The sequence below is a fragment of the Lathyrus oleraceus genome, chromosome 3 (assembly GCF_024323335.1).
Source record: "Lathyrus oleraceus cultivar Zhongwan6 chromosome 3, CAAS_Psat_ZW6_1.0, whole genome shotgun sequence".
Taxonomy (NCBI): Eukaryota; Viridiplantae; Streptophyta; class Magnoliopsida; order Fabales; family Fabaceae; genus Lathyrus; species Lathyrus oleraceus.
Genome location: NC_066581.1, coordinates 367,087,155 through 367,094,517, shown reverse-complemented (window position 1 = coordinate 367,094,517; position 7,363 = coordinate 367,087,155). Strand labels below are relative to the sequence as shown.

The following is a 7,363-nucleotide window of genomic DNA, read 5'->3' as shown; positions in this document are numbered from 1 at the left end:
GTTTACCCTGAATTTGGATTTTTGTTGAACCAAGTTGATAAAGGTTAACGGGATGTCGATGAATGATTTAAAAATGAATTTGTGGCTTTTTGTTCATCCTATGTGCTATCATCTGTTTTACGGGCATGAATCAAGGAGTCTTTTAGGATGAAGACCAAGTGCTCATTTGGCATCATATGATCATGGATTTCAGACACAGCATTGTACAACTTGGAGTTTTGGTTTAAAAACACATTAGTTGGACAAAATTCTGGGTTTTACAAACACTTGCTTCAAATGTCAAAAGGAATACATTATATAACCAAGCATAAGCAGTGCTAGTTGCTAAATGACATTACAACCAAACCAAATGTAGGAGGTAAATTTCTAAAGTTGAAAGTGCACATCAGTTTGCCGTGACGGCTTCCTGGACGTCTTCTTGCGCTAGCCTCCGAAGACATTGTAAGGTATCGCCTTGTACCATGCGATAACTGGCGGATCCAAGAGTCAATAGCGCTGTGTCAGCAAGGCGAACAAGAATCCATGTGCCCAAAAAAAATGTAGATGAATACATGAAATTATCACCATCAGCTCTGAATACAGAACCTACAACAACAAAAAAAAACGGCATTTTGTCAAGTCCAATTACTGCAGACCAAATACCAAGTACAGATGAAGCACGTCCAAATTAAGCCAAACAAACGACAGAATTTGAGTTGTAGATCCTGCAACACAAGAGCAATAGCATCCCGTCATAAATACTAGCAAGAAGACAAACAGACCAAAGGATATTTGTTTTTACAACAAAATTTGGTTACAGCAAGGTAATCCAACAGGCAGCCGACATCATTCAAATCCAAACTCTCGAGCTGCGAACAACAAAACAGTAGCATAGCTGTGAGGATAAACCAAAGAAACTAGAGGCCACACTCCCGGATACAAGATCGCGGAACCAATTGTCATCATCACATCAGTTAAGTACAGCCTGCAGAAACACTAATTATGCAAAGTTTAAAACAGGTACAGACGTGCTACAGCATCATGATGCGTGGAGAAAAACCTTGGTCCACAACTATTCATGTCGCCATAAGTCAGTTTGTCTCAATAACAATGGACCTGCAATACCAACAACGCCAGAAATAACAAGTTGAAGAAAAAGGTACAGTGGATAGGTCCATGATAGATGAAACCACCCTGGGAATTCTCTCATGTTGTATGCATTAACCGAGATACATTCACCAGCCGAGTATCACATCCGTACCAAAACTGTCATGACATAGGCTAAGTCGGTAAAATCAACAATACCTGTTGCAAAATACTCACTGTCATGAAATTGAAAGGCAGCACATGAAAACGAAGAAAAAATGCAAATGGCCTAGAGGTTAGCTACTGCAGAAAGCATACCCGATTGCAACCGTGATGTGAAGTCTTAGATTCTACATACAAGACAAGCCAAAGTCCAAGGTCATTACAAAATGCGAATTGCTACGCTTGCTTTGTGAACCAACATGATAAAGTATGCATCACCCCTGCAGTGTCAATGTTCCTTCAAGAAACCGCACCAAACTGAGTATCAATGGCATAATGAAATCGTGACTTAGCACTTCACAAGCATTGGTAGCTAGTGCTGCATGCCAAGGCTACGAACAAGAGGTGGCTGTGGTATACCAACCGGAAACCATGAGACCGTGTGGCCAATGTCCCGCATTACCGAACAAACCTGCAATACATTTTTAATACCATAAGAGCCACGCGGTGATGTAAAGCAGATTCAGCATAATTATACCATGATACCAAGATACACGACGCATAACGTACCTAAGGCCGAACAGGACAAAATGCTGCTGCTCTACACCAGCCCGGAATCACTACAACAACAAAGTCATGCCAAGCATCATGAATTCACCATCACCATGACTTCAATCCTTACAACAGCCAGACCTGCATCAACCATTCCAAACTATAGTTCATTTATACATATTTGAAACAATACAGGGGCTACAAGGAAAAATATATATGTGACTCATCGTTCCAAAAAATGGCAAGAAGTTTTACACGACGGTTCCAAATTTCTAGCCAGAAAGAATCCGTCTGTCACTTTGAGCACAGACTCATCATTTCCAAAACAGTTGTCGAGTAAGCTACAAATATTCGCCAAATGATATTCTTGACCTGGATTTAGATTGGCTTGGTGGTGACTTACAGGATCACGATAAGGAGTTTTTACATCGAATATGAAGGAAGAGTCCGCCAAAATGCACGAAGTCATTCGAAAGGTGTGCCTTGCCAAGCTGTGACTGAAGATGAATGAAACCTGGAGTTTTTCAAAAGCCCAAATATCTCAGCACATTCAAATAGCAGCCGAATGATCAAAGCAAAATGATTTCAAACTTTGAACATCAAGCTATTCCTGGTTGTGACAATCAGAGGAGAACATCCCAACAAAGAGTTTAAAGCAAGAACGAATGGAGGATTGAGTAAACAGTATGCAGTAATATGCGTCACCTCTAGAGGACATCATTAAGATTACCTGAACCTATGCGTCCTGATACAATCAGTTAGATCTCGAGGCAAAAAATTACAGAAGGAACACAACAGTGAAAGTAATACTCTTACCACGACATGTAGATCTTTCACCGCGGTAAATGAGAAACTCAACACATGATGTTGATTCTGAAGATTTCACTACGGACAAAACAGAAACAGATTTCGCCACCTTCATTCCTGGGACCACACCAAATCTGAAGAAAAATTCCCTCTAACGGATTGATCCTATCCAAGATTTGCCAGCTCATGAAGGATAAGGACGTATGAACCTCGTACCACCCCTCTATAAGAAGGGAGTGAAATCCACTGAAAAAAGACCGAATCTCTGCACCGTTACTCTGGAAAAATCACTCCAAAACCCTCATTAAAAAGCTCCGTTTTGAACTTGTTGAGATTTTCACACCGAAGCTCAACAAGCTCGAGCTAAGCCCCTGTCAAAACCAAGACAAACCCGAATCGTTAAAAAAGAACGGAGGGGAAGAGGAAGCGAAGAAGACAGAAAGTTCGAGAGGAAGAAAGAACCTCGAAAGACGCTAAAGATCATTTACCTCACCTCGCCGGAATTCGAACGTCGGACTAGCTCCGATTTGGTATTTAACACTTCCCTTTTACATGATTTGATGTTACCGCTTTGTTTATATCGCCTCATAGAACGCAAACCCCATGATTATTGCATAAAATTGTTGTTGCCATGGTTTTGATTTTGAGCTGAAAACTCAGGTTTCTGATTGTGTTTGTTTTCCGAATCTGGCTCTTTGGATTTTGCTGTTTGTTTAGATTTGGGTGTAGGAACGATTGTTTGGTTATGAGTTTTGATGTTGGTTTTAAGTACTCGCGACGGCCCGCCCTGGTTGTATAGAGGTGCCGTCGTGGATTTATGTCGTTACTACCCTGTTTGCTTCAATGTTGAGGTTGGTTTTAGAACAGAGGAAGAGAAAAAAAAACAAAGTTAAGAGATGGAGAGAGGCAGAGTTTAGTGAACGTTAAGAGAAAAGATTATTATTAGGAATGATTACATTTCGGTCGTATTAATAACTTTTTTCACTAATAATACATCTAATACTGGGATAATAATCTGTTCAAATCCCATTTGGATAATAACGTTACATTGGGTCTACTGTGTATTCATGTTTTAATGCATCATTATTTTTAATTTATTATTTCTTTGGTTTTCAATGCATAGATGAAATGAAATATATTCACTGCTTCAGAAACGAGGCGTCTGCCTCCTTGACTTCATTTCTTTTCCTTTCTTTATTATTTATTTTGGGTAGTTAATAAATGTTGGACCAGGTGTAACACCTCAAAATTTGCCCTCTTCTCTTGGGACTAGCATAACATATTACATATCATTTTTAGGTCATTAGGCATTGCATATTGCATAGCATGTGGTTACATTGTGCAGGTCATCCTCACAAGTCTTGATCAGGAGATGAAGAGGTTATGTGCAAGCTAGGGTCTCATTGGACTGGTCATTAATCATCTGAGGATGTGGAGGTCCAAATTAGGGTTTTGTGGTTCTCAATGGAGATTGGTCTTCATCTTGATTTAAATGATTCATCATCATCATCATGGTTTGATATCATCAAGTGTTGAAGCAGATTCTTTGAGATTAGGGTTTTGACCACTGGTCAACCCTAATCAGTTGCATTGGGCCAATCAGGGCATGATCAGGAGATGGGGTCTATAATGGATATGGGGATCATCACATGATTATATGGAGCTAATTGAGGCTAGGGTTTCATCATTGAGCCATTTCATCAGAGAATTGGGGCTCAGATTGATCAGTGCATTGCCAGATTCATCTATCAGTTGAAAAAGTCAACTGTGGTCAACTGTGCTTGATTTAATGGATTTGGAGATGGGAATGAGTTGGATACACTTCATTCATGTTGAAACAAGTGTTATTTGACATTTCAAAGCTCAAGAATGGAGAAAATCAAGTCAGACAAGAAATTGCCAAAAATAGAAAGTGACTTGTAATAGAAGTTTCCAAAAATGGAAAGTTTTTGACCTCAAAATTACATGTCCAAGGAAGCTTCAAATGAAAATTTGTTCAACATGAAAGTTGTAGATCTTGGTCTCACCTTTCCAAAAAGTCCAAGAACATGAAATTCCCATGTATGGTTGGCAAGTTATGGTCCATTCAATTTCAAAAATGACCCATAATCAAAGTGGCATAACTTCCACATGGAGTGTCCAAATTGAGTGATCTTTTTATGTGCAAACTCCATTTGACATGTACTTTCATGGTGCATAATTGGAATTCATCAAAAATGGTCAATGCAAAAGGTCAATTTTCAAGTGTACAATTAAAAAGTCAAGGGCAAAATGGTCCAAGTTGAGAAATAATTGGAATTTTGGCATGGGAGTTTTTGCAACACCTCACATATGCCAATTAGAGATGGTTTGAACTGTCATAAACTTTCAAGGTTCAATATTTGGCAAAGCTACTTTTGAACTTGCACTTAAAGTACAAAATTTGGCATGACATATGGAAAAGGAGAAATACAATGCCAATTGCTATGAAACCAATGCCAACTCATCATAACTGATATTTGGAGAGTGTGTGAGCTGTCATACAGCTGTCATGGGCCCCATGGTGAAAAGACATATTTGCCCTTGCTTAGTAAAATCACATTTTGCTAATCACATGTCATTGTTGCTAATTGGATGATTAGAGCTGGATTAAGTGGAAGTATATAACACTTAATCATAACTGAATGGTGGTTAATAACATTTCACAAGAAATTCAACAAACTTTTCCCTCCAAATTCTCCAAAAGCTCAAGAACATTCAAGAACAAAATTGAGCAAAACTCCTTCAATTCTTCATCAATTCGTGTGATTCTTTTTGCTGCCTTCTCCAATCATCTCCTTCTTCAACTGTTTTGGAAAAGCATCATCAAAATCCTCACGAATCTCCACTGTTCAAAGTGTGTGCATCCATGGCATTTTGCAAATTCTTTCACTAGAAGCAATTTCGAGCGAACCTAACATCTCCAGTCAACATCCTGAAGCTTCTCTTGCATCTGTTTTGGATCAACACGCGCCAAGGCTTCAAGATTCATCACTGCTCCATTCAAGGTACCTAAAACCGAATCTCATGGTTTCTTGAATTGTGACATGCTTATTGTAGTTCATCCAACGTAGATCAACATGCTAGGTTCAGTTTTTGATTTGGTGAACTGCTGAAGAAGTAATCGTGATTTTTAGTTTTGATGTTGTTTCTTTAAATGCTCGATCCGGATTATGTAGTGAGAATTAGGCAATTTAGGTTACATATTTGGAATCCTCGTGCTTAGACCTTTCCAATGGATATCCGTTTGTGAGTTTTGGTGGAAAAATGAGCGAAACCGATTTTGGAATGGAAGAACATGAACGCGATGAAGATGAAGTGATTTCTGGAAATAAGTCACGTTTGATCCGCTGAAACGCTTTGCTTGTTTTGAATTTTGTTTAGCGCCAAATCCTAGCCAATCATACGCTGACATGCCAATTAGTGAAACGCGGAGTTTTGGTCCTGGGAAGTGATATTTACGAAATTGCCATTGGATCCATTTAATTAATCAAAACACTTAAATAATTATTTAATAAATTAACAAAACTTAGAAAAATCATAGAAAATTAATTACTAATCCAAAATTAGTGAGAGTTTTTTTGTTGGATCCCAAATTCTCTCTATTTTTTTATAGGCATGGTAACATAAGTTGTGCTTGGAGAAATGTTGACCTGGCCTATTGATCTTTGACTTGTGTGACTATTTTGTATGTTTTGCCATATCTATCGTGAAATGCTCATACATTAAAAGAAATGGATGAAATTTTTTTGTGCTCATTTTGGACATGTTGATGGTGATTTCCATGTAAAGTTTATGATTTTTGGATACCTGGTGATTGAGATATGATTTTTTGAATCTAGGTGTGACAATTTGTGTCACATCTAGCTAGGTCAACTTCATGAATTTATTTGCATGACCTAGGATTGTTGAATTGCTCCAATTTTTTGTGTGGATGATCATTGATATGTCAAGATAACATGTGAATTGTTCTGGATTTTTCTATGGCATTTTCCAATTAATTGATAATTTTCTTCACTGTATGCTCATTTTGCAACATTGTGTGACACATGTTTGTATATTGTTTGTGAAATTCTCATATGGTTTTGGATAAATGTGAAATTTGGTGTGCTGATTGTAGACACATTGTAGGACATTATGCTTTTGATCCCATTCATTTCTAATGTGTTGTCACTGTTTTGTGAATTTTTGAAGTGAATGCATGTGTTGGTGCTATGAATTGGCTTGAATAATTGTGTCTGGATTTCTTGATTTTCATTGACCTACTTCCTTTCGTCCAATTGAGCTGAAAATTGACATGCTATACTTTGAATGTGTCCTGTTTATGTGTGAATTATTTGAGGATTTTTGGAATTATTTTGGTATGCTTTTGATGGAATTCATTCTGTTTGGACATTGGATGTTGCATTTGACCTAGTTTGTGATGTTTTGGTCATGAAATGAATATGGTGAATGATATGAGTATGGGATCAATTGTATTGGCTTTCTATTTGTTTGAATTTGATTTTGGTTGAATATTACTTGCTGTTTAGATTTTTTTCTCCCTTTTGGACCCTAGGCTTGGCCTAGTGGTCTAGTTTCTCACATTTGGTTTGACTTTTCAGGATGAAATGCACAATGCTTAAGGAGTTTGCTTCAAGTCAATTAAATTGAGATTGTTTGATGTTGAGCACTAATTTGACTTTGTTTTGTAGGTTGTGAAGCTTGAGCTTGGGCTTATAGCTTGCACTTGTGTGCATTAACTTGTGTTGTCTGTATA

General features: G+C 37.9%; 1 long non-coding RNA gene across 2 annotated transcripts; it reads right to left on the bottom strand.

Moving 5' to 3' along the window:
• Nucleotides 1–204: 204 nt before the first annotated feature.
• On the bottom strand, nt 205–3,497 carry LOC127127744 (uncharacterized). Of its 2 annotated transcripts, XR_007805444.1 has the most exons (6): nt 3,075–3,497; nt 2,596–2,957; nt 2,035–2,293; nt 1,798–1,920; nt 1,384–1,699; nt 205–1,284 (listed from the first exon to the last, which is right to left on the bottom strand). It is a non-coding gene; the product is annotated as an uncharacterized LOC127127744 (long non-coding RNA). The 2 variants fall into 2 exon arrangements; XR_007805443.1 differs by lacking the exons at nt 2,035–2,293; nt 2,596–2,957; nt 3,075–3,497 and having other exon boundaries at nt 1,798–2,008.
• Between the last annotated feature and the right edge of the window lie 3,866 nt (nt 3,498–7,363).